Source organism: Stomoxys calcitrans, chromosome 4, assembly GCF_963082655.1.
Source record: "Stomoxys calcitrans chromosome 4, idStoCalc2.1, whole genome shotgun sequence".
NCBI classification, from domain to species: domain Eukaryota; kingdom Metazoa; phylum Arthropoda; class Insecta; order Diptera; family Muscidae; genus Stomoxys; species Stomoxys calcitrans.
In genome coordinates this window covers 26,189,978-26,214,773 of record NC_081555.1, presented here as the reverse complement: position 1 = coordinate 26,214,773, position 24,796 = coordinate 26,189,978, and the positions used below count along the sequence as shown (strand labels likewise).

The window sequence follows — 24,796 nt, the reverse complement described above, 5'->3', positions numbered from 1 at the left end:
GACTTTCTAGAGTATATATACTTTGTGAGAACTCAGATCAATATTTCGATGAGTTACTAACGGAATGACGCAGTTAGTATACCCAACCCATAGTTGGCGGAGAATAAAAAAAAAATAAAAAAAAAAAATATCTTATTTGAAGTAAACTTCCATAAAGTTAAAATTTTCTGGCCTATAAATTTTACCTCCTTTCCCCCTCCATCTCTTAAAATATTTCCCTATCATCGATAACTTTTGTATAATGAAATCTAACCAGACTGTTTCCTCATGCTAAAGGCACAAACAATATGCATCTAAAAATCCATTCATCATTCATCCATCTTTTCAATTTGAAACACTTAGCATATTCGATAAAACTAAGTGAAGTATGAACATTAATAATTTGAATACATTTTGGAACGACAATGCAGAATATTTGAATACTTCACCGGCTGCGCAGCACATCATACTGATGATGATGATGGGTCTCTAACACATATTTTCACATATTCATACACTTAATGCAGCCCATACTATATGCCAAATGGAAAATAGAATTTTTGATGAATTACTCTCAAAGTGAATTTGTATTGTCATTAAACTAATTGTATGAATTTTATTGTTGCCTTCCCTCCTCCAAACACACACTTTTTATTATATATGCAATAATTTAAAATTCCTGTTAGTAAACCCACGCCAAAAGTTATGCAGTATATTTGGTATATTTATAAACAGCACCTGAGAGATATGCTGCATTGTTGTTATTTTATGTACTTGTATATGCATGAGATTGTAGACAATTGTGTTAGAGTGCATATAAAAATACAACAAATTACTTGGTGATATTCTGTCATTGCTAATAAAATTATAAGTAATATTCTTATGAGATGTATCCTAAAAATATGCCTTGCTTTTGATATGGGTATTATAAGAAAACATAATAAAGGCAGTAGCTTAAGGTTAAGGCTTAGTTTCTAGGAAGAAAGGCATTAAAAAGATTTGTTTTCTAACTTTTTAAAAGAATATCAACTGCTTTTATAAGCAAAATTAAACTTTGAACTACCTAAATCCCTGAATGCCAGAAAAGAATAATTGTTCGACACAACACAAAAGGTTGAATAAACCAACTATCTGACAAACGTTCAATGTAATAATAGACCTTTGGTTCATACTTTCATATAAAAGGCCCAGACAAAAACGAAGAGTTAAGGCTTATCTTTTGGAGCTTACTTATAAATGATAGATAAAATACATTTTAGAAGAAATTTTAAAAATTATGCCTTTACTCAATTTTATAGCAAGAACGGATACTTAACACAATATATCCTATTTGTACTTTTAGTTTAATTAAATCAATAAAAGCAGTCTGGCTTAACTTTGTATCACTACTCTATAGGATATAAACTATTCACACACCTCAAAGTATGCAATGTTTTCTATGCTTTCGCAAAACAATGGATTGTGATATAGCTTGTGTATACTATTCAATTTTCGACAACCAGGCCTCTTATCAATAGCCTTTTGTCTTTCAAATGAAGTCTTCTATTCTGTTCAAATTTATGCTATGATGCGTGATAACATTGTTATGCCTTGATGATATGCTAAATTTTCTGTAACAATATGAGCTCCATGAATATAAGAAATGGTAGTTTATACAAAGTAACTACCGTTGAATATATAAAGCAGTGAAACGAATAACATTTTCTTTGCTTTAAGAAACACTGGGAAATGTGTGGGCATATGAGAGGGAAAACATGGAAAAAATAGACATTTACGTAGTGAAAAATTAAAAAAAATGAGTCCTAGAATTTTGTCATTGTGGAACTAAAAACAAGTAAAACGGCCTTAAGTTCGGCCGGGCTAAACTTTGGATACCCACAATATTGGGTATATATGTTAACCACCTTTTGTCATAATCTGGAGAAAAATGCCCAGTTTATTAAAATATGGTCCTATTTGGACCAAACTCGGCACAGACGTCGAGTGATTAGGATAGGTTAGGTTGAATGGGTTGCCAACCAAAGGTGAGTTCACTCGGAGGCCAGTTTGGCCCATTGTGGTACCCTAGAGAGAGAAAGGGAGGAGAAAGAAAATGTGAAACTTCGTACTAGAGGTTATACACGATTAAAAGAAAAAGACAGGAGGAGTGGTGAACCCCGAGGGGGGGAAGAACCGCCAGTCCCTACGCAAGCACGGATCCATCCTGTTCCTTCAACAAACCCCAGGAGACATATCAGAGGTACGTTCGAAAGTTCATCCAGATTACAGAAGAAACGGCTCCCAAGAAAGGAAAGCCTACGTCTCTGCAGACGCGGACAGGAACACAGCAAGTGCTCAATAGTCTCCCCCTCATTCTCATCGAGGGATCTCCTACAGAAGTCATGTGCGACACCATACGGCCTGTAGCAAATTGTCCGGTTATGACCTCTGTCAAAGTACTCATCGACCACTTATCGAACGACAGCAACTCCCTCGTCCTCCTCCGGTCGATCACAGGACACAGCGCCTTCGCAGTCCAGCAACCATCTACCGAGTCCCACCTAGCCACTGACGTCACCCTGGCCATCCCATTTATACTGTGTTCAGTAGATGGACAAATGGCGCATGGGCAAGTCCGATGACTGGTCCGCCAGGCGCAGACGAACCCCTCCTGGCGCACTCGTCCGCCCTCTCATTCTCTGGAATCCCCTCATGGTCAGGAACCCATGACAGCGTCACATCTTGGGCCCGGAGCCTATCCAGGGATTCCAAACAATCAGCCACGCAAGTCGAGCTCACCATCCTCGACCTCAAGCCTTAAGCGCCGCCATACTGTCCACATAAATTCTGAGTTTCGAGGGCGGTAAGCGCCTTACCAGAATTCCTCTTGCGGCCACTGCAATGGCACAGACCTCTGCCTGAAAGACCGTACACTCGTCCGCCATTCTCAGAGACATACTATTATGGAGTGCATAAGGGTAGACCCCCAATCCAGCCTCTGACTCCATCTTGGAGTAATCTGTATAGATCAAGGTCTCATCGTCCTCAAGTAAACCATCCAACTTTTATCCCTCTCAGGAAATCGAATCGCGAATGCCCCCACTCCAGTCTGCACTGGTGCCAGGTAGACGGAGATCCTCCTAAGTCTATCCTCCGTATTCATAACACCCAGAATCGAATTGTGGCCGCAACCATCCTGCTTCACCATGCCAAGCTCTTTCAGCTTAAGCGCGACTCTGTTTCAAATATAGGCCCCAATGGGCTGCATATCCAGCATTGCCTCCAGGCCTGCCTGCGGTGCGTATCTCAGTGCATCTGTGATCCCGACGCAGGCCCGTCTCTGGATCTTCTCGAACTCCCTCGCACGCGTCCTCTTCCCTGCGGCATTCCACCATGCCAATGCTTCATAGGCACCATGCCAATGCTTCATAGGCATACATCCAATAAATCATCCTGGGAATTACCCCCACTTACTACCGAACATCCTCCTGCAGGTGTACAAAGAGCTCAGTGCCTTACTGTTTCTTTCTTCGATGTTCCTCTTCCAGGACAGTTTCGAATCGAGGACTATGACTAGGTAATTCGCCTCCTTTGACAGCTGCGGGGTTACCCCGTCCAAGGACATGAGTATGAACTCTGGTTTCTTATATCTACGCGTAAAGAGCACCAGCTGCGTCTTTCCTGGGTTGGTCCTCAATCCATTTCTGGTAGCCCATCGCTACAACCTCCTCAGTGACCCTTCCATGATCTCGCTGATTGTCGACAGAAATTTGCCTCCGACCAGCAACACGACGTCGTCCGCAGAAGCGATAATCCTCGTGCCGTTCCCACCGAGATCCGACAGGATTTCGTTTATGACAAAGTTCCATAGAATCGACCCATCCTTGGGGCATTCCTCTGGCCACCCGCCTTCTAACCACACTATCTCCCAGTTTCGCATTAATAATCCTGCCATAAAGCATATTATTTGTCCACTGGGAGATTAAGGGGTGAATTCCCGTGCGGTCCAGTGCGGCGACTATCGGCCCAATCTTCACATTATTGAAAGCCCTTTCAATATCCAAGAAAGCCACCAAAGTGTAATCCAGCTGTCGGAGACAGGTCTCGACCCCCTGCACCACCTCGTGAAGGACCTTTTCCACCAACCAGCTTTTGACGTATGCGTGTTGTGCCCCACTGAAGTTTTTCGGCGTCAGTCTTCCTCTCACCTTCAGGTCAATCAGCCTTTCCAGTGTTTTCAGCAGAAACGAAGACAGACTAATAGGCCTATAATCCTTCGTCGTACTGTGGTTTATTCTTCCCTCCTTGGGGATAAAGAGCACCTTGACATCCCTCCATGCCCCCAGTATGTAGGACCATGCCAGGCTCGTCCTAAAGATCTGCTCAAGCCATGCAACTCCAAGGGACAAGGGAATTCCGTCAGGTCCAGCCGACTTAAATAGCCGGCAAGTGCGGACCGGCCACGCTTTCTTCTCCTCGTCAACGATGTCCCTGATGAGGACATCCGTTAAGGCCACATGTGTAGGTATTGCGACGTCCTGATCGCCGTCCTTTTCCTGGCCCCTGGGAAATGAGCCTCCATCAAAAGTTCCACCGTCTCCTGCCCATTCTCAAGGATATATATACTTTATAGGGTCGGAAATTAATATTTCGAGGTAATGCAAACGGAATGACAAAATGACTATACTCCCATCCCTTGGTGGCGGGTATACAACTTCTTATTTTGTTCAGGGACTGTTTTTCTCTTGCAGCTAACCAATATCACATGTCATATCTACAGCTGGTCTCTCTCGCTTTGGGGAGACAAATAAGGTCAAGAAACCCGAAAATAAAGGCTTTGGTGGTTGTTGTTACAACCGCAGATTTGCTGAGGAGAAGCAATACTTGGCCAGGGGTAATCCTGGATCGATGTCGATGACTGCAGCCGGGGTCGTGGTGGTGATAGTCATAGCTTATCCTTAGATCTCAATATTCTGATATTCGTTACCCATTAACGTCTGACCCTCGATTCCCTTGTCTGATTTTTATGAAATTTCATATATTCATTATTTAGAGCATTTCTATTGAAGTAGGATTTTTTTTTTTAATTTTTTAAAAAACTTAAAAAAGGTCTTTTCATTTCCAAAGCTTCTATAATTTTCTTAATTTTTTATGACCATTTAGCGAAGAAAGGTGGATTTTATTGACTTTGACATTAAATAGCAGCTGCTACCAAAAGTTGTTGGCTTATCGCCACAAATCGCACTCGTAAGAATTTTGAGAAAGTTTTTTGTATAACTTTTTTGGATATAAAAAATTGCCGACATTCGACAATCCAATTTTCCCCCAAAACATGGCTCTATATGACGGAAAAACTTTTAACTAATATCATTCGTCCTTTTTTATGTCAATCAAAATTTCATTAGGACACCTCTTTCCTAACTCGAGCTTGAATTTTTCTACCCATTCGTCGTTAATATCATAAACAAAGAGGAGAAATTTTCCCATAAACAAAATTTTCATGGAATTTATATCATCTTTCGACCATCTGAAATCTAAATAAATAACCTCAAACACCCTCAAAATTAATGCCAATACAATTTCCCTGAACTTCTCAGAAAAAAATCATTCTTACCTTAATTACCTTTGATTAATTGTCATTGTCTTCAAAAAACTTTTTATCTCTTACAATTTTACCCTTTTCACTCCAAAGTTAAGAAGATTATCTCTTTGTTATTGTTGGACGAATTGAAAGAAATTCCTAAAAACAAAATTAAAAGACAAATGTATTTTGCCTCCAGGTTATGCAATAATCACACAAACTTTTTGGTAAACTCCTAAAAGTAGGCTATAGATTTATGTTAGGATTAGCCTACAAGGAAATGGTGATTATAATAATAAGCAAAGAGATAAAAAATTGTAAAATTTATTTTTCTAAAGCCTAAAGGGGTTTGGTTTAACAACAACAAACATATTGTATTAAGAGTGCTGGTAGGGGAAGGGGAAACGGAAAGGGAAAAAATGGGAGCAACAGTAATTTCAATAGGCTGTTTGCTTATTTTCAATGAAAGCAATATGAAAGGGACAATTTTTATTGGGTAGACAGTATAAGGGAAACCTTCTCTTCAAATCTGAGAAAGATGAGAAAGCTGAGCAGTAGTATTTTTTTAATCCCCCTTAGCGGATCTATATGGGAAGCAAAAGGAACTGAAATCCGCAGTATAATTTGTTATGGAGTTCCTGAACGAAGCCTCTCTTAAATAATGGCCAAAACAATTACCCTCACAGCCATGTTCGACATCGAACCTAAGGCTCTCAGGAAGGAGGACTTTTTAATTAGCAAGAGAGGATAAACTCGTCAATGGGCTCGGACATGCCAAAGACTAGGATCGAGATGAAGGAGGGAGGGATCCCTAGGCGAAATTCTGTGAAGAATTGGAAGGCAACAGTCGGGCTTCTGGTTTGCTCAAAATGCTCTACAAAAATCCCAGCATGACTAGGTTACTAAGAAATAAGGAAGGGCATTCAACTTTTTGAACTCATGTACAGAACGAGCACTGACTTGTAAGACCACACAGTCATGCTGGACACAGGTATTCAGCAAAAAGAGTAGGACGAATTCAACATGGCAATGATGGAATACAGAACAAAGAGATGAGATGAATATCGTGGATCCCTGGGGACGGTGAAGATAAGACAAAGAGAACGAAACAGAGTTCCTAAGCGAAATGTTGTCAAGGATACAAAGGAACTAATGAGGCATCTGCAAATTTTTCATTGAACATTCCATTAAGAAACAGCGGGGAAACTTCTCTCATATCAATGAGTGCTGTCCGATTCAAGTTTCTAAACTCAATGATAAAACCTCTCTTTTTTATTGCCAAAACCGAAGGGTACGAAGTGGCACGCCGTAGAGCGACACCACTTAGTAGAGAAGTTTTACTCGGTTGAATACCTTAGAAATTTCTAGCATCGGTGGGGGGTTAACCACTGCTGAAAAAGTTTTTCATTCTTTTTCATTTGCCTTCAAAGTGATAGGCGGACATGCTAACCTCTGCGCCTTGGTTGCTAAAAAAAACGAAGACCATTTCCTATTTTTTAAGAAATAAGGAGGATGTCGGGAATGTCATTAGTCACATTATCGACGATAGTGAGAGAGGTAAACAATTTCCAGCCGTTTTTTTTTCTGTCAGCCAACACGCAGGGGATGTTCCCTATGAATGCACTGCATTGCGTTGGCGAGAAGAAATTAGGAATTGGAGGGGGGAAAAGGTTGTAGTGCTTATTGATATTTGTCTTAAATCTTTGGATGTCATAGTGGGTGGGAAAAACATAAGCCGGATGTCGATTCCACATACGAACGGTTCGAGCGAAATAAGAATTCTCTCAATAATGCATTGTGCGGTCCACTGGCCAATCAATTACAAACGGGTGTGAGTTCCTGGAATGTCTAGTATCCCTGACAAACATCCTTACATCAGGAATAAGAAGACGAATATCAGATGAAACACACACCATGAAAGTACCAATAAAACAGCGCCAAACAACTCACATTGCGACGATGATGAAGGGAGGCAATAGAGTTGGATACCCCACTGTCCCCAATCGACGCCATCGCTCTCCTCTGTACACGGTCCAGTAGCTCCATGGATGATTTTGAAGCTCCAGCCCATACATGTGAGTTGTACTCCATTTACGGCCTTATGAAAGTGGTGTAGATGTTAAGAAGATCGGAGGGAGTGAAGTAATTCTTACACCGTTTTAGGAAGCCTAAACACTTGAATGCTTCTTTGGACACTTCGAATACATGTTTAGCCCAACGGACATCACTTTGTATTTTCATGCCCAGAACATCAAGAGCTTCTGATTGCTCAAGATCTACACCGTTGGTAGACAAAGATGATCCTAATGGGTCAGCGAAGTAATTCTTACACCGTTTAAGGAAGCCTAAACACTTGAATGCTTCTTTCGACACTTCGAATACATGTTTAGCCCAACGGACATCACTTTGTATTTTCATGCCCAGAACATCAAGAGCTTCTGATTGCTCAAGATCTACACCGTTGATAGACAAAGATGATTCAAATGGGTCAGCGAATCGTTTGCGCACTGAGTCTTCCGTGCATTAAAATCTACTCGATACATTCGACCCCACTCAGAAATGGCCAGCAAATCCTAGCAGAGTGTATCGTCCATAACCCGCCTCTTGTCCTCAACTCTCGAAGACTTGGCCTATGGTCGAATGAGTACGAATGAGAGAGATAACTGTCATCCGCAAATGAGTAGATCGGATTCGATGTCTGACCCAACAGATCGTTGATGAAAATTAGAAAAAAAGAAGGAGAAAGAGAAAGAACAGAGCCCTGGGATACACCTGTGCCCTTGGGTACAACGACTCGAATAGTGCGATCTCTGAGAAAGCTCGAAATAAATCGAACGAAGCCATTACCGACACCAAATGCGACAGGCTTCGATAGTAGAGCACTGTGCCAGACCCTATTAAATGCCTTGGAGATATCCAGCGCCACAACCTTACTCTCACCAAACTGGTGGATTGAGCGACTCCATCGTTCCGACAGAACGACCTCATGCTAAGAAAGCCATTAGAGTCTAAATACCTCACAAGATGGTGATTAACCATGCTCTCAATGACCTTGGAGAGAGCGGAGCATATCGCAATTGGCCGATAATTGGCAGGGTTGCTTGCCCTCACCCTTCGTTCGATTGGCTGAAACGGACGGAGCCATCACAGAATTATTGCACAAATCCCTTAGAACTGTACTGTCGTGACTGGAGTCGATTTTCACTAGCCCGGTACTAAGTCTGGGTGGTCTTTAACCTCTTTAACCAAAGTGGAACCAAGAATTATGGTCCCATAAGTCGTTTTTATTCTAACACTCTCCACCCTCTCGATTTTTCGCAAGGCTGCCATACTGTACTTTGTTGTCAAAGAGATTTCTTAGTAAGTAAAACAACTTCGTGAATGGCTGATCGGAGGAAAGGCTATCCACAAAATGATTTTAAATCAAAACACTGGAAAGACTGATCGACATGATGGTGAGAGACGTACTGACACCTGTTATCTGGTATCAGTACAAAATGTGATTTTAACTCAAAACACTGGGAAAACTGATCGAAATGTTGGTGAGAGAGGTACTGACACCAGAAAACATCAATGGTGCCCAAAATGTCTTTCCAAACTATTGTACTTTGTGTAGAGCAGGTCGGTGGAAAAGGCAGGACACTGGAAATGGTCCTAGACATGAGGGTAAGAGAGGGACTAATTGGAACAATCAGAAAGCGGTTGACAAGAGGAACCTCTCAATGAGGCGTGGATACTTCGAGATGGAATGCTAAGAATTGGTTAGGAATAAATTCAACAACTACGATGCTGGTACCGGATTTAGGATTCCCTTCCCTGGGCAGGATAACTCCGCAAAATTCTAGAAGAAGAATAATAAGGAGGGAAACCGTAGGACATTGTGCGCCTACCACTTTCACAGGCTTCAGACCCTAAATCGGCAGATCGGTCCATATGGCAGCTACATCTAAATATAGTCCGATCGGCGCCATATTTGGGTCGGATGTCGGTAAATTACTCACTGTTTCAAATTTCAGCGAAATCGGTTAATAAATACAACTTTTATGGGCTTCAGACCCTAAATCGGCAGATCGGTCTATATGGCAGCTATATCCAAATATGGTCCGATTTGGCCCATTCAAGAACTTAAGCTACGTGCAGCAAAAAGACGTATCTGTGACAAATTTCAGCTTAATATCTAAAGTTTTAAAGAAAGTAGAGAGATTACAACAGACGAGCGGACGGACATACTGACATCATTAAATCATTTTAGAATTTTATATACTTTTTAGGGTCGGAAATGGATATTTCGATGTGTTGCAAACGGAATGACTAAATGAATGTACCCCCTATCCTATGGTGGTGGGTATAAAAATTATGACGACAGGACCACTCTGAACCTTAACCGATTACCTTGAAATTTTCACAGATTGTGTAGGTTGATCGGGAAGGAAACATAGGCTATATAATTTTTTTGACATCGGGAGGGGTGCGGACCCTCGCCCTTACCCCAAAAGTACTACCCAAAAATAAAAGTAAACCGATCGGGACAATATGAGATTCAAATGAAAGGTATTCAAGAGTAAAGTACGAATTTCATAATAAAAGTAGGGTCCAAGTACCTGGGGGGCCGCCCCAGCCCCAAAACCCCTTAAAATTGGCACTCTGTACCTTAACCGATTACCTTGAAATTTTCACAGATTGTATAGGTTGGTCGGGAAGGAAACATAGGCTATATAATATTTTCATATCGGGAGGGGGCGGACCCTCCCCCTTACCCTTAAGGTACTACCCAAAAATAAAAGTGAACCGATCGGGACAATATGGGATTCAAATGAAAGGTATTCAAGAGTAGAGTACAAATTTCATAATAAAAGTACGATCCAACTACCGGGGGGGCCGCCCCAGCCCCAAAAGCCCTTAAAATTTGGCACTCTGAACCTTAACCGATTACCTTGCAATTTTCACAGATTGTGTAGGTTGGTCGGGAAGGAAACATAGGCTATATAATTTTCTTGGCATCGGGAGGGGGGCGGACCCTCCCCCTTACCCTAAAAGTACTACCCAAAAATAAAAGTGGACCGATCGGGACAATATGGGATTCAAATGAAAGGTATTCAAGAGTAGAGTACAAATTTCATAATAAAAGTAGGGTCCAAGTACTTGGGGGGCCGCCCCAGCCCCAAAACCCCTTAAAATTGACACTCTGAACCTTAACCGATTAACTTGAAATTTTCACAGATAATGTAGGTTGGTCGGGAAGGAAACATAGGCTATATAATTTTCTTGGCATCGGGAGGGGGGCGGACCCTCCCCCTTACCCTAAAAGTACTACCCAAAAATAAAAGTAAACCGATCGGGACGATATGGGATTCAAATGAAAGGTATTCAAGAGTAGAGTACGAATTTCATAATAAAAGTTGGGTCCAAGTACCTAGGGGGCCGCCCCAGCCCCAAAACCCATTAAAATTGGTTTATTTGACGATCATGACAATATGGGACTCAAATGAAAGGTATTCGGGAGTAGATTACGAATATGGTCAGGAATTAGGAATAGGCTTTATAATTTATTGGTAACGGTGGAGGGTCCACCGTTACCCTAAGAACACCATCCAAAATCAAAATTGGCCAAATGAAAAGTATGCGGGAGTAGAGATCGAATCTGGCATGCAAGTTCATGTCGAAGTATAGGTGGTCACCCCACACCCACAAAACGCCCAAAATGGGCACATTAGCCAATCACGGATATATGGGACTCGGTTTTTTTTATACCCACCACCGAAGGATGGGGGTATATTCATTTTGTCATTCCGTTTGCAACACATCGAAATATCCATTTCCGACCCTATAAAGTATATATATTCTTGATCAGCGTAAAAATGTAAGACGACCTAGACATGGCCGTCCGTCTATCCGTCTGTCTGTTGAAATCACTCTATAGTCTTTAAAAATAGAGATATTGAGCTGAAATTTTGCACAGACTCTTTTTTTGTCCATAAGCAGGTTAAGTTCGAAGATGGGCTATATCTTGATACAGCCCCCATATAGACCGATCCGCCGATTTAGGGTCTTAGGCCCATAATAGCCTCATTTATTATCAGATTTTGCTGAAATTTGGGACAGTAAGTTGCGTTAGACCCTTCGACATCCTTCGTCAAGGGCCCAGATCGGTCCAAATTTGGATATAGCTGCCGTATAGATCGATCCTCCGATTTAGGGTCTTAGGCCCATAAAAGCCACATTTTTTATCCGATTTTGCTGAAATATGGGACAGTGAGTTACGTTGGGCCCTTCGACATCCTCCGTCAATTTGGCTTAGATCGGTCCTAATTTGGATATAGCTGCCATATAGACCGATCCTTCGATTTAAGGTCTTAGGCCCATAAAAGCCACATTGATTATTCGATTTTGCTGAAATTTAGGACAGTAAGTTGTGTTGAGCCCTTGTACATCTTTCGTCATTTTGGCCCAGATCGGTCCAGATGTGGATATAGCTGCCATATAGACCGATCCTCAGATTTAGGGTCTTAGGCCCATTAAAGACGCATTTATTATCCGATTTTGCTGAAATTTGGGTCAGTGAGTTGCCTTAGGCCCTTCGACATCTTTCTTTAATTTGGCTCTAATCGGTTTAGATTTGGATATAGCTGTCATATAGACCGATCTCTCGATTTAAGGTTTTGGGCCCATAAAAAGCGCATTTATTGTCTTCAATTTGGCTCAGATCGAACCAGATTTGGATATAGCTGCCATATAGATTTGGTCCAAATCGTTTGATATGTCTATATAGCTGCTATGGGGCATAAGGTGGGCATAAGGTATGCATTTTTCACTGGATTTTGACGAAAGGTTGTTCATATATATACCCGAGGTGGTGTGTATCCAAAGTTCAGCCCAGCCGAACTTAGCGCCTTTTTACTTGTTTTTGTTCCGTATAGACTGAAAAACGGCAGAACCGATTTTCTCGAAGTTTTCGCATATTGTATAGGTTGGTCTGAAAGGAAACATAGGCTATAACATTTTTCGGTATCGGAAGGGGGACGGACCCTCCCCTTAATGCCGAAAACACAACCCAAAATCAAAAGTCGACCGATCGGGACAATATAGGTTTCAAATGAAAGGTATTGGAGAGTAGAATACAAGTATGGTAATGAAATATGAGTCTAAGTACCCATCGGGCCGCCTCAATCCCAAAACTTCCCCAAACAGAAATATTGGACGTTCATTTAAATATGGGGCTCAAATGAAAGTTATTCGGGAGTAGATTTTGAATCTGGCATACATAATCAGATTGAAGTATAGGAAGTTATGCCACCCCTCAAAAAAACCAATATGACTATATGATACTTGACTGAACCGATTTTCTTAAAATTTTCATAGATTATGTACGTTTGTCTGGAAGGGAACATAGCCTATATAAGTTTTAGCTATCGAGTGGAGGCGAAACCACCCCTTTAACGCAAAAACGCCACCCATATCCGAAAGTGGTCCGATGGGCATAATAAAGGTATCAAATGAAAGGTATTCGAGACCAGAACACGAATATGGTATTAAAATTTGAGTTCAAGTACCCAGCAATGAGTGCTTTCCGATTCAAGTTTAAACTCTATGATAAGGGATCTTTTTTTTATAGCTGAGTGCAAACGGCGTCCCGTCCGACACCTCTTTGGGGAAAATTTTTTAAATGACCATGCATGATATAGTACCTCGCAAATGTCGCCTACATTAACAAGGTATAAACACCGCTTTGTTCAATGTTTTCCCCAGGATTCGAACGCGTTCAGCGTCAAAGGCTACAATGGCACGAATTCGATATCCGCATTCAGGGCAAAGTGTCCCACCCTAAGAAGATATTAGAGAGTTAAAGAAGGCGCAGCGGAGCGGGCCCGGTTCGGCTTGTACTATATAAAAATATGATAAAACCGTCCTGTTGAAAAAAATAACTTTAAATGTATGTTCATTTAAGTTAGTTAGCATGTTTTTGGGTTCCTTTAATTTTGACTATTAGTTTCTTATTTGAATAAAACAAAGTTATAGAAACTGAAAAATATGATCTTCCTTAAAGTGTAAATTTTTAAAAATACCTTAGCATATTTTCAGGGGCCCAAAACTTTTTTGATATCTTTCTCCTTTTATAGCATTCTCTTGGCATGGGTGTTTCCTACATTTTGTTGGCTTCTAATGGGTTTCAACTCTAATTGAAGCTTTGTAGCAAAAGTCAAACCTCAAAGAAAACCACACACAAGACAAAAAAAAAAATGGAACACCCATCAAAGCAATTGCGTTAAAAAGTCCTTTCCTGCTGCTGGCAAATATTGGTTTTGTTGGTCTGTAACTTCCTTTCTCACTTACAACAGCAAAGCTCCAAGGGTCAACACATATGCATATGTTTAATTTGGTTTCTGTTTTTTTGTTGTTTAACATATTTTTTTTTTCTCTTTGTACATGTCCCTTTTTATGCTATGTCAAATTTTATTTTGGTTTCCTTTAGTGCTTGGTTAAACAGCAACCTATGTCCAGCATTGGGCAACTTGTTTGAACTGTGTTACTTATTTGTTTGCGGTTAAATAAAGCTTCGCCACAATTTCAACAGTTTGCCACAAAGACCATACTTTATTATAATGATCCGACAAAGAAAAGAGCATCAAGCCACCAACCAAACCATAAGCCAATATAGCAATGCATGGCCCAGCAGCCCAGCAGCATAGCAGCCCTACCCACAGCCGGGCAGTCAGGCATAAAAGTATTCTTAGCTGCTTGTTTGAGAACTGACTTGGCTTTTTTCGCACAAATATTTCACAATGGTGGTACACAGCCAGTATAAAAGTTTGGCAAAAAGGCCTTATCCATGTGAGAGTATGTGAATTTACTACAACAATGCCTTCATAACAAGACAACGAAGTGGCTTTTGTGTTAAGCTTAAATAACCTTTTCTGTTTTGGTTATTTCTTCTCCAAAGAACTCCACCCTCTATGTTTACTTTCATTGCTGCAGGGAAATTATGGGCGTGCATGTGTGTTTGTGCCAAGGAAAAAAGTATACAAATGACAAAAATTAACACAAAAGAATTATATGACACTGGGGAATATAAACAAGTAAACCACGTTAAATGAAAATAATGGCAATAATTTATAATGCAAAAAAATGACTGCTTGCCTTGCATATATGGCTGAGTGAAAAGCGGATAAAACCAATCTCTTGAGGTGGCTGAGTAATAAATGTAGACAAAAGTGAAGCATATAATAAGGCGCCATCAATTTACTTCAGTTATAAAAATGAGATATTTATTAAGTTAGAGAAGGCAGAGTCAAAAGAAGTCAAAAGCTTGCAACAAACTCGCAAACTCGTTCAAATATTGGCTTAGGAGTATATAACTGTTATACTTTTCAAACAAAACTGTTTTCCAAAACGACACAAAAGTGAAGCATACTCCAAGGCGTGAAAAATATCTAGCAGAACAGGTGATAAGACATTGAGTTGGAGTAGCTCTAAACGCAAAAAAAAACAATATGAATGACCAATATGAGGTGGCTGAGTAATAAATGTAGACAAAAGTGAAGCGTATAATAAGGCGCCATCAATTTACTTCAGATATACAAATGAAATATTTATTATTACGTTAGAGATGTAAAGATATGTGGAAAGTTTGCAACAAACTCGTATAACCATTGGCTTGCGGGTGTATAACTGTCATATTTTTTCAACAAAACTGCTCTCCAAAACTGCTTGAGAGCAAAACTCGATTGAGAACAAATATAGGCGGGTCTCTCTCGAGCGAAATATGTGGTCAGACACTGCAGGCAGCATGTCGAGTGAATCCCTGCTCTTGGTTCAGAGGATGCCGACTCTTAAGGTCTTATCATCCCACCGGTCTGTGACGGAGCCCTTTGATAGACCTAAAGGCCAGGCTCTATACACGAGGTTCAATACCTAAAGAGAAGAGGGTGACATTCATACGAGGTGACTGGCCATACGAGAGACGACTATCGAGAGATGAGAATAAAGTTGAATGAATGAGAGTCTGAGCAAGTGAACCCGAAGACATATCACCACTGTACGGATGTGGAAAGATAGGAGGCACGGCGACATCAACTATTACGTTAGACAGGTTGGTAGGTCATGGTTACCTCCGGAAATACCTACATACAGCGGACAAATGCTCCCCTAGCAAGTGAATTTAAGAGGTGAAGAGAAGAGAAGTTGCAGACGATGTAGAACACACTCGGGGGTTAAAAGACGCCTAGAACTGGAAATAGCGATTGACAACAACCTGTGATGGGTCCATCTTTATAAAGATCTGATAAATAACGAGAATGCTGTTTTGCATCCGAGAAGGGGTGAAAAACTTCCAACTTCTCAATAACAGCGGGCCACATTATGGGTGCGCTGGATACTTGAAAATCTAACCTTTCCTAGATGTATACCATCAAGGGCCCACACCAACCTGTGCAGCCTAAACTATCCTAAGCGAAGGAAAAGTCCGTATAGATACCATATATTATAACCCATCTCCAGATTGGAGATCCTAAGCCAATAGAAGTCTGAATATTTTGGTGCGATTCAACAAAAATTTAGTATGTGAGGTAAATTTATAACTTTCAAGACCTACTTAACAAATGTTTTGAAGATGTCATATGCAAATATAGCCACCATTTTAATATATCTGCCGTTTAAATATCTTAAGTCGATGGAAACCTCAATAGTTGTCCAATTCAGATAAAATTTACGTACCAAGTAAAACTATGACCCGAACAACCACACCAAGTAAGGTCCAGATATATTCTTTTATAGATATAGCCCCCATATAACCAGTTCCTGATTTGACAACTTAAGCCCCTAGAAGCCTTTGCTAAAAAAGTTGTACAGGATTTGAAAATTTCAATCATTTATCAATTTAATCTTCATTTTTGGAATCAAAAGATATTTAAGAACTATGCAATACAATGAAAACGCATTGTTACATTGAATTCTCACAATACCCACTCCTCATTACACACTCATACACTCAACAAAACGTGCTTTCAGTAACAATTTTCAATTTTCTGTTTCCATTTGGAGTTTCAAAAGATTTCCCTAAACTATACCAATGAAATGATCTTCGAAACTGTTAGTTCAGAGTAAAATGCAACAATTTCAAAAACCATTTCAATGCGAAATTCCAACAAAGGAATGTCGAAACAACAATGAAAAAAAAAAAACACAAGAGAAATAAACACAAACCGGAAGTGTATGCAATGTGCAAAGCGAGTGCACAATTTTTGAAGCATACTTTTGGGAGTTAACCAAAAAAAAAACCCAGAAAAAACTACAGAGAAAAATTTTGCACTTCTATAAAGATGCTCAGTAGCCATTTAAAAAATGGAAAACCAACAAAAGCAAGAAACGTTTTATGGAAAAAAACGGTAAAAAAAAATTAAAACTGCGAACAATAGTGGTGGGCAGCACTTTGTATTAGAAGTAGTTGTAATTGTTTGATCGACATCACAAAAGAAAATCCCCAAAAAATGGAGTGAAACGAAGATTTCTGGTTCAATGGAAACCAGCAAAGAGGCTTTGTGAAGGGTCTTTCAAAAAATATGTCTAAAGGGTCTTAGAGGAGCTTAGCGAAAGAGGAGTTGTTAACCACCTTTATTGATTGAGACAATGCAAAGAATTTTAGGGTTCACTTTGCTTTTTATATTCAAATTAAAACAAAAAAAAAATAAATTTAAAGAAAATAAAATGAAAAATTATGGGTCTTAAGGAAAATATTTATTTTTTTTCAGCCTGGGACTATGCTATGCTTTATTGATAATTTCATTTGCTTTAACATTCTGTTCACATACCTTGGGGGTTGGATTTTTGTTGTACTTACAGCTAAGTAGAAAAACAACATACCTGCAAGAGAAAGAAAAACCCAAAAAAAAAATTGATTAGTAATTGTTCACAACATTTCAATAATTTAATTTCAATAATTATTTTTGTTTTCATTCCAAACAAAAAAAAATCAATTCAACCTTGCAACCCTTAAACAGGCCTTTAGAGGCCATCACAACTTCAACAATTGTCCACCCTTTTGCATGCATTTTGAATAATTTGTTAAATCTCTTTTGAAAATCTCATTCATTAAAAACTTTTGTGTGTTTGGCAAACTCCCCCAAAGTCAATGGGGATAAAGGCAAAAATGCCAAACAAAAGTCTAAGTGTGAGTGAAGAATGAAAAGAAAAATTTGCATAATATTTTCATATGCTTTCATTTTGCGGGGATTTCATTCATGGAAAGTGCTATTCCATACGCTTGAATGTGTGTTTTGAATGCCACCACGTAACAATTTCCACAATTATGCATAAATAAAGACCCTTTAGGCTAAATACCCTTTTATCCCTTTTGCTTCAACTACCTTTAACTGCCACCGTCACCACCAACGCCACCACCTTCAGCACAACGAACTGGATACAAGATTTACGCAGCACCATAGACATCTAATGGCCCAGCAAGCCAACAATAGCTAAAGTGTCTAACTTAAGGAATACCAGCAAACCCATGAGATTCACGATGGTTGGTGAGTCTTCAACTCAATGGGACAGCTTGCATTCAAATTAAAATCACATTAAATTTGCATATTTTTAAGCGCTGTGCACAAATACATTTCCTGCCATTCACCAAGAAGTTGAAAGGAGTTGTTATGTGCTAGAAAATCTCTAACCCAGCATGGCCTCAAACCATGGTTTTTTGCATGTGCCAGCCCAACACAAGTTTTTGTTAAGCATTGTCATCAACCAGACAGTTTGTTGGGCGAAAATAGAAAATTGGAAGATTTTTGAAAACTTTGCGGAAAAGTGTTTACGAGTTATGTATTCAATTTGGCAAGAGAACCATTATGATAGCAAGGAAAAAATGAAAACTGTTTACTCCAAAAGTATGCTTTAAATTTTGACAAAAATACACTAAGGCTTAAAGTAGGCTTTAAAAATTAGCAAAACCCCTATAATATGCTTTAAAAATAAAGACCGTATATCAGAAGTTTAAAGAAAAAAGGCAGCTGATAATAGCAAACACTGTCTGCTGACTGTTAGGTTAGGTTAAGTTAGGTTGGAAAGAGGGTGCGGATATTAATCCGGCCCATATCACTATGGACATACAGCTACGCCAGTGATCGGCTTGTTATTCGCTCTAAATAATGAAAATGTAACCTCGAAAACAATCCACTGACTGTTAGTAGTCAATTTGGCTGCCATTACGTCAAAAGTTGTGATGTTATAGCAAAATGTAAACAATTTCAGCTAAAAAGTATGTTGTTTGCTGAAGATGCCAGTTGCTCACTTCATGATGGAGTTATTGGGAAGGAAATAAAATAAAATAAAATAAAATTAAACAAAATAAAATAAAATTAAATAAAATGAAATAAAATAAAATAAAATAAAATAAAATAAAATAAAATAAAATAAAATAAAATAAAATAAAATAAAATAAAATAAAATAAAATAAAATAAAATAAAATAAAATAAAATAAAATAAAATAAAATAAAATTAAATTAAAATGAAATACAATAAAATAAAATAAAATAAAATAAAATAAAATAAAATAAAATAAAATAAAATAAAATAAAATAAAATAAAATAAAATAAAATAAAATAAAATATTAAAGAGATCACACGATAGGCTGTCTCCTTGTCTGAAACCTCGTTTTCCCATTCTTACTGAGAAACGCGTATCAGCAAGTGTCATCCTACAGTCGTATTAATTTTGCAGGGATACCAAACTCAGACATGGCTTGAAGTACCTTTGAACGTAAAGGAGTATCAAAGGCGGCTTTGTAGTCAACAAAAAGATGGTAGATGTTGATTTGTCCTTCTCGGGTCTTTTCCAGGATTTGGTGCAGTGTGAATATCTGGTCTAGGGTGGATTTACCAGGTCTAAAGCGACATTGATAGAGCCCAATTATCTCATTGACTTTAGGTTTTAATCTTTCACACAGTACGCTTGAGAGTATCTTGTTTGCGATGGGGAGGAGACTTATTCCTCTGTAGTTGGCACATTCCGTCTTGTCTCCTTTCTTGTGTACGGAACATAGTATGCTGAGGTTCCAATCATCGGGTATGCGTTCTTCTAGCCAGATTGCGCAGGTAAGCTGATGCATACGCCTTATTAGCGTGTTGCCTCCGGTCTAAAATAGTTCAGCGGGTAACTCGTCGGCTCCTGCTGCCTTGTTGTTCTTTAGTCGGGTCACTGCTACTTGGACTTCATTCTGACTAGGAGGTAAACATTCTATACCGTCATCAGGGATTGGTTCTGCGGTATCCTCTTCGCCGCCAACGTCGGACACTAGCAGTGGGGTAAAATGTTATCTCCATATCCTCAGCATGTTGTCTGTATCAGTTACCAGATTTCCTTCTTTGTCTCTGCAAGAGGATGTGCCTGCACCAAAGCCATCGGTTTGATGTTTAATTCTTAGGTAGAATTTACGGACTTCATTCTGACTCCTGTACATCTCAATTCGCTCATACTCACGTCTTTCCATTTCCTTTTTCTTCCTGCGGAATAAACGTTGCTCCTCTCTGGTTTTCTCCCGATACCTCTCCCTCATCTGGCGCGTTGCTACTGATTATAGGGTTGCTCTATATGCCGCATTCTTGGCTTCAGTAGCATCTCGAAACTCTTGGTCGTACCATGTGTTTCTTGGAGGAGGCTTCCGATTCCTAAGTACAGATTTTGCGGCATTTCCCATGGAGTGGGCAATAGTTTGCCACTGCGCAAGGAGTGCTTTAATCGAGCAGTTGGGTCAGTCGAGAGGAGTATGCCGCTGCCATTTGTTGACTTTGCAGCTTTTCAATGTCCAGCTTCCGTGCAGTGTCACATCGTACTTTCCTCTCCATGCTCAAACGGGTGCGAACCTTTGCTGCAACAAGGTAATGATCCGAATCTAAATTCTATTCTCTAGGCGCTCGTAGAAAATATCCTTGGTCTGCTCGTCTTTGTCTTCCGTCGGGGCATGGGCACAAATAAGGCTGATGTTGAAGAATTTGGCTTTTATGCGGATTGTGGCTAGCCTCTCATCCACCGGAGAAAAGCTGGAGACAAGGTGTTTCAGTCTCCGACTAACCACAAATCCACAGCCAAATTCATGCCTAGTGTTATGGCAGCTATAGTCTTTTTGATAGCTATAACCAAATATAGACCGATCTGAACCATATACGACCTGGATGTCGACAAGCCTAACATAAGTCACTTGTCAAATTTCAGCGAAATCGGATTATAAATGCGCCTTTTATAGGGCCAAGACCTTAGATCGAGAGATCGGTCTATATGAGAGCAGTATTCAAATTTGGACCGATCTGGTCCAAATTTAACTAGGATGTCGAAGGCCCCAACAGAACTCACTGTCCCAAATTTCAGCGAAATCTAACAATATATGCGCCTTTTATATGTCCAAGACCTTAAATCGAGTTATCGGTCTACAAACCGAAGAAAGGGGTCGAGTGGCCTAACACCACTCGCTATCTCAAATTTCAGCAGAATCGGATAATATATGGAATAAAACCTTAAATCGGCATATAGGTCTATATGGAGGCTATATCCGATATTGTCCGATATAGCCCATCTTCGAACTTAATAGGCAAAAAAAGAATCTGTAAAAAATTTTATAGCCGAGTCCGAACGGCGTGCCGCAGAGCGACACCTCTTTGGGGAAAAGTTTTTACATGGCAAAGTTCCTCACAAATGTCGCCAGTATTAGGAGGGGATAACCACTGATGAAATTTTTTTTCTAATGTTCTCACCAGGATTTGAACCCAAGCGTTTAGCGTCAAAGGCGGAAGTTTTATGGCGGCATTTTATGCCGTGTCGCTGTTCCACAGTGGTACATGCAGGTTCGTCTCGCACGCTGTTAACTCGGACTGCGTTGACCCGAAAGGCTTCGGAGTTACCAAGCTTGTTGACGGCAGTCCTCTGGCTTTCACTACCGAATCGTCTGCTGTTTCATTCCCTTTACTTTCCGATTGCCCGGTAACCAAACGATGCGAATCATGCCATCCTCAGAGAGGTCTTTAATCCTCAACACTTCAATACTGTTCATGACTTTACAATTCTGATTATTATTGCCCTGATGGCTAGTTTACTGGCCGTAAAGATGTTCACACTCAATGCCCAGATATCCGCCGGCAGGACCGTATTATGATCAAACAGTCTAAAACAGATTACAACACCTGGGTTCTCAATATTGACCCCCAGGCTCACTCTGTCCTCTAGCTTACATCCATCTTTGAAGCATGATCTTCCAGAAGGCAATACCAGAGTTCCGTCATTCCAAGTCTACGCCACTGGCAGCAGTGCCTCGCACTCGACCTTAAATGTCGTCTCAGGTATAGGAAACCTTTTCCATTCCTTCCCGTCACCCCGATGGTATGGCCTGGATATTATTTTCGTCACAGCCTTACCAACTCAATGTCATTTTCTCCTCTTTTTGTTGGCCTTTTGGACTATTAAATCACTTTGCTTCATAACCGGCAGCATTTGCTTGTTCAAAGTATCCCTTTTCATAAAGGCCATATAGGGTATTCCCCCATGACCTGATTACCAACCAACTACCAGCCAGTCATAACTATGTTACTGGTATCACTAATAATTTTACAACTTCCCCTTTACGATTTTTTCGCTAATGGCAGCAAAAATGTACTGCCTTTTCAGCTTGTTATGTAAATTCCCTTAGCTAATTATGAAACAAGCCCCCAAAAGTATGCACCAACTTTAGAAGGGAGAACAAAAAAACATTCGAAGTAACTCAAAATAAGCCAGCATATTATAATTATATCTCGGAGCTCGGACATTTTTAAACTACCGCTGGCGCTCTGTACCCCTCGCTCTTAAGATAAAATAAAAAAACTTTTGCATTTGCATATTTTAGTCTCTTCATAAAAACGTTGCATACTTTTGGGATGCAACACCTGTGGCGAACGTGAATAACAACAGCGAATGGTCAGAGTTAAACAAATATTCGGGGCCCCCTATGTTGCAGCTATGCTGCTCTTTGGTTAAGTTTCTCTATCATTTTATTAGTGATAATGAACTTCGACAATATGTTGCCATGCCATAACTGTTGGTGGTAGCCGGTGCACCGACTGGTCCACGTACTGCATTGAAAAACTATTCGCTGTTAGTAGTTGAACCCAAAATGGCAGATATAATGGCCTAGCAGACCGCGCGCCACAAACTACACATAACCAAACCAGCAAACAGCAAACCATCTAAACTCAACCAACTAATGTGTACGCAAATTTTGTTTGCGCTGTTTTTTTTCGGGTATTTTTTTTTTGGAGGCAGCCTGTCATTCCAAACTTTACGCTATGCCAAAGATTCCGTTACGGTTTGAAAGGCTCACTCTTGTTTGGCAGCAAACAACAGGGCGGAAAATCACCAAATGGACCCATAGAGACCCAAAGAGACTAAGAGCGAGAGGTATGTAGAGAAAAAAAAACCAATAAAGCCCATACAGAGCAGACTCTATAAACAAATGGTGAGATAATGGCGAATGCCTGAATGGGCACAATAGTCGTCAGCCTGTCCAAGTCCTATACACCAACAGACAACAACAGCAACGGCAACCTTATTGGTAAGGGTACGAATGAATGGTTTTTACCGCAATGCTGGTCGCGAGCTGCTGCTGCGAGTTGCTTTTGTTAGCCATTGCCACCATTTAGGTGTGCAATGCATTTGTGGTTTACTTTTGTGCTTTGAATGCTGCCATGCCATGTACGTACAACAAGAAATGTTTGCCCAAAATAGATGCCAAGATTGAAGTTTGCATTTCCAAGTGGTCGATCCTAGACTTCCGCTTCAAATTTGAGTTGCTTAAATGAAAAGCCGATTTAGCACACACAAGAAGTTCATATATCAGCCTAAAGATAGGCTGCAGTTTTTAATTAAAACTCTACCACTACCAAGGTATGCCATGCAATGGCTAAGGTAAATGAATAGCCAGCAGTGTGAATTTGAACAGCAGCAGCAGCTGCATATGAATTGCTGAAGATTTTGATGAGAGACTATAAAGATGATGATAGGCAGAGCAGTTTAGATTTCCAGCAAGTTGATAAAATTGTAAGGCCCAAAAATTTAGAAAATGGCAAAAAAAAATAAGCGAAGAGAAAAAGAGAGTTAAAAAAATTCTTTAATTCAGCAAAAAAAGGAATTTAAAGCCAAAGAGAAGTTTAGTCAAAATTGCATCATCCAGTTACGACACAGAGTGCTATACTGACTTCCTGCTCACTTCCTTTCAGCAATAGCCTCGTCTTCTCATAACTTGGATTTCTCCATAGGATTTTTGTAGTCCTACCAATCGTTTCGACGTTCCACAGTGTTAAATGAGTGTTCGTAGCCCACGTTTTTAACCCGGACTGCGTCGACCCGTATGGCTTCGCGTTAACCAAGTTTATTGACGGCAGTCCTCTCGCCTTCACCGCCAAATCGTCTGCCCTTTCATTTCCCCTTACTGCGATATGGCCCGGCACCCTAACGATGCTGATTGTGCCATCCTCAGAGAAGGATCGTACACTCCATGACTATTCGTGATCTTACCGTCTTGGTTGTTATTTCCCCGCTGGCAAGTTTACTGTCCGTAAATATGTTCACACTCGACCACCTCGCGTTAGCACTACACCACTTCACGCATTCCGTGATCGCCCGGAGCACCGCCTGCAGGACTGTATTATGGTCAGGCAGTCTACAACAGATCTCAGTCCCTGGGTTCTCAATGTAGACCCCCAGGCCCACTCTGTCCCTTAGCTTTGATCCATCCGTGTAACATGATCTTCCAGACGGCAATGGCAATGCTAGGGTCGTGTCAATCCAAGACTGTGCCGCTGGCAGCAGTGCCTCGCACTCGACCTCAAGGTTCATCTCTCAGGTATCCGACCGGAGACCTCTTCCCTTCCTTGCCTCAAAGACTGTGCCGCTGGCAGCAGTACCTTGTACTCGACCTCAAGGTTCATCTCAGGTATCCGACCGGAAACCCCTTCCCTTCCCTCCAGGTTTCCTATCGTTGCCTCGATTATACCGCGATGCTTTGACCTGCCATTATCGTCTATCCATTCTTCCGTCGCCTTAAGTCTCATAGCCGCAGCGGCTGCCTTATATTTGATCTGTATGATCAGCGTGCCGATCCGCACATTGATAACAGCCCTTCAATCTCTCGATATGCATCGCCAGTCTTTACGTTTTGGCATCGAAGGATTCTTCTATTTTATACAAAACCTCGAGCTGGGTAGCCTTCACCGACCTCCCCTTGACATAGACATGCTGTTTG

General features: G+C 40.5%; 1 protein-coding gene across 7 annotated transcripts in view; it reads right to left on the bottom strand.

Annotated features, from left to right (window-relative positions):
• The window catches only part of LOC106091359 (uncharacterized protein CG43867), an 878,705-nt gene that overhangs the window by 533,664 nt on the left and 320,245 nt on the right, over positions 1 to 24,796 (bottom strand). Inside the window, exon 1 of one of the 7 annotated variants that reach the window (XM_059367845.1) lies at positions 17,344 to 17,375. The exons of the other annotated variants lie outside the window; for them this stretch is intronic. The gene's annotated coding sequence lies outside the window, so the exon portion shown is untranslated. Of the gene's footprint in view, positions 1 to 17,343; positions 17,376 to 24,796 lie in introns of those variants that run through there. 7 annotated transcript variants of the gene reach the window in all.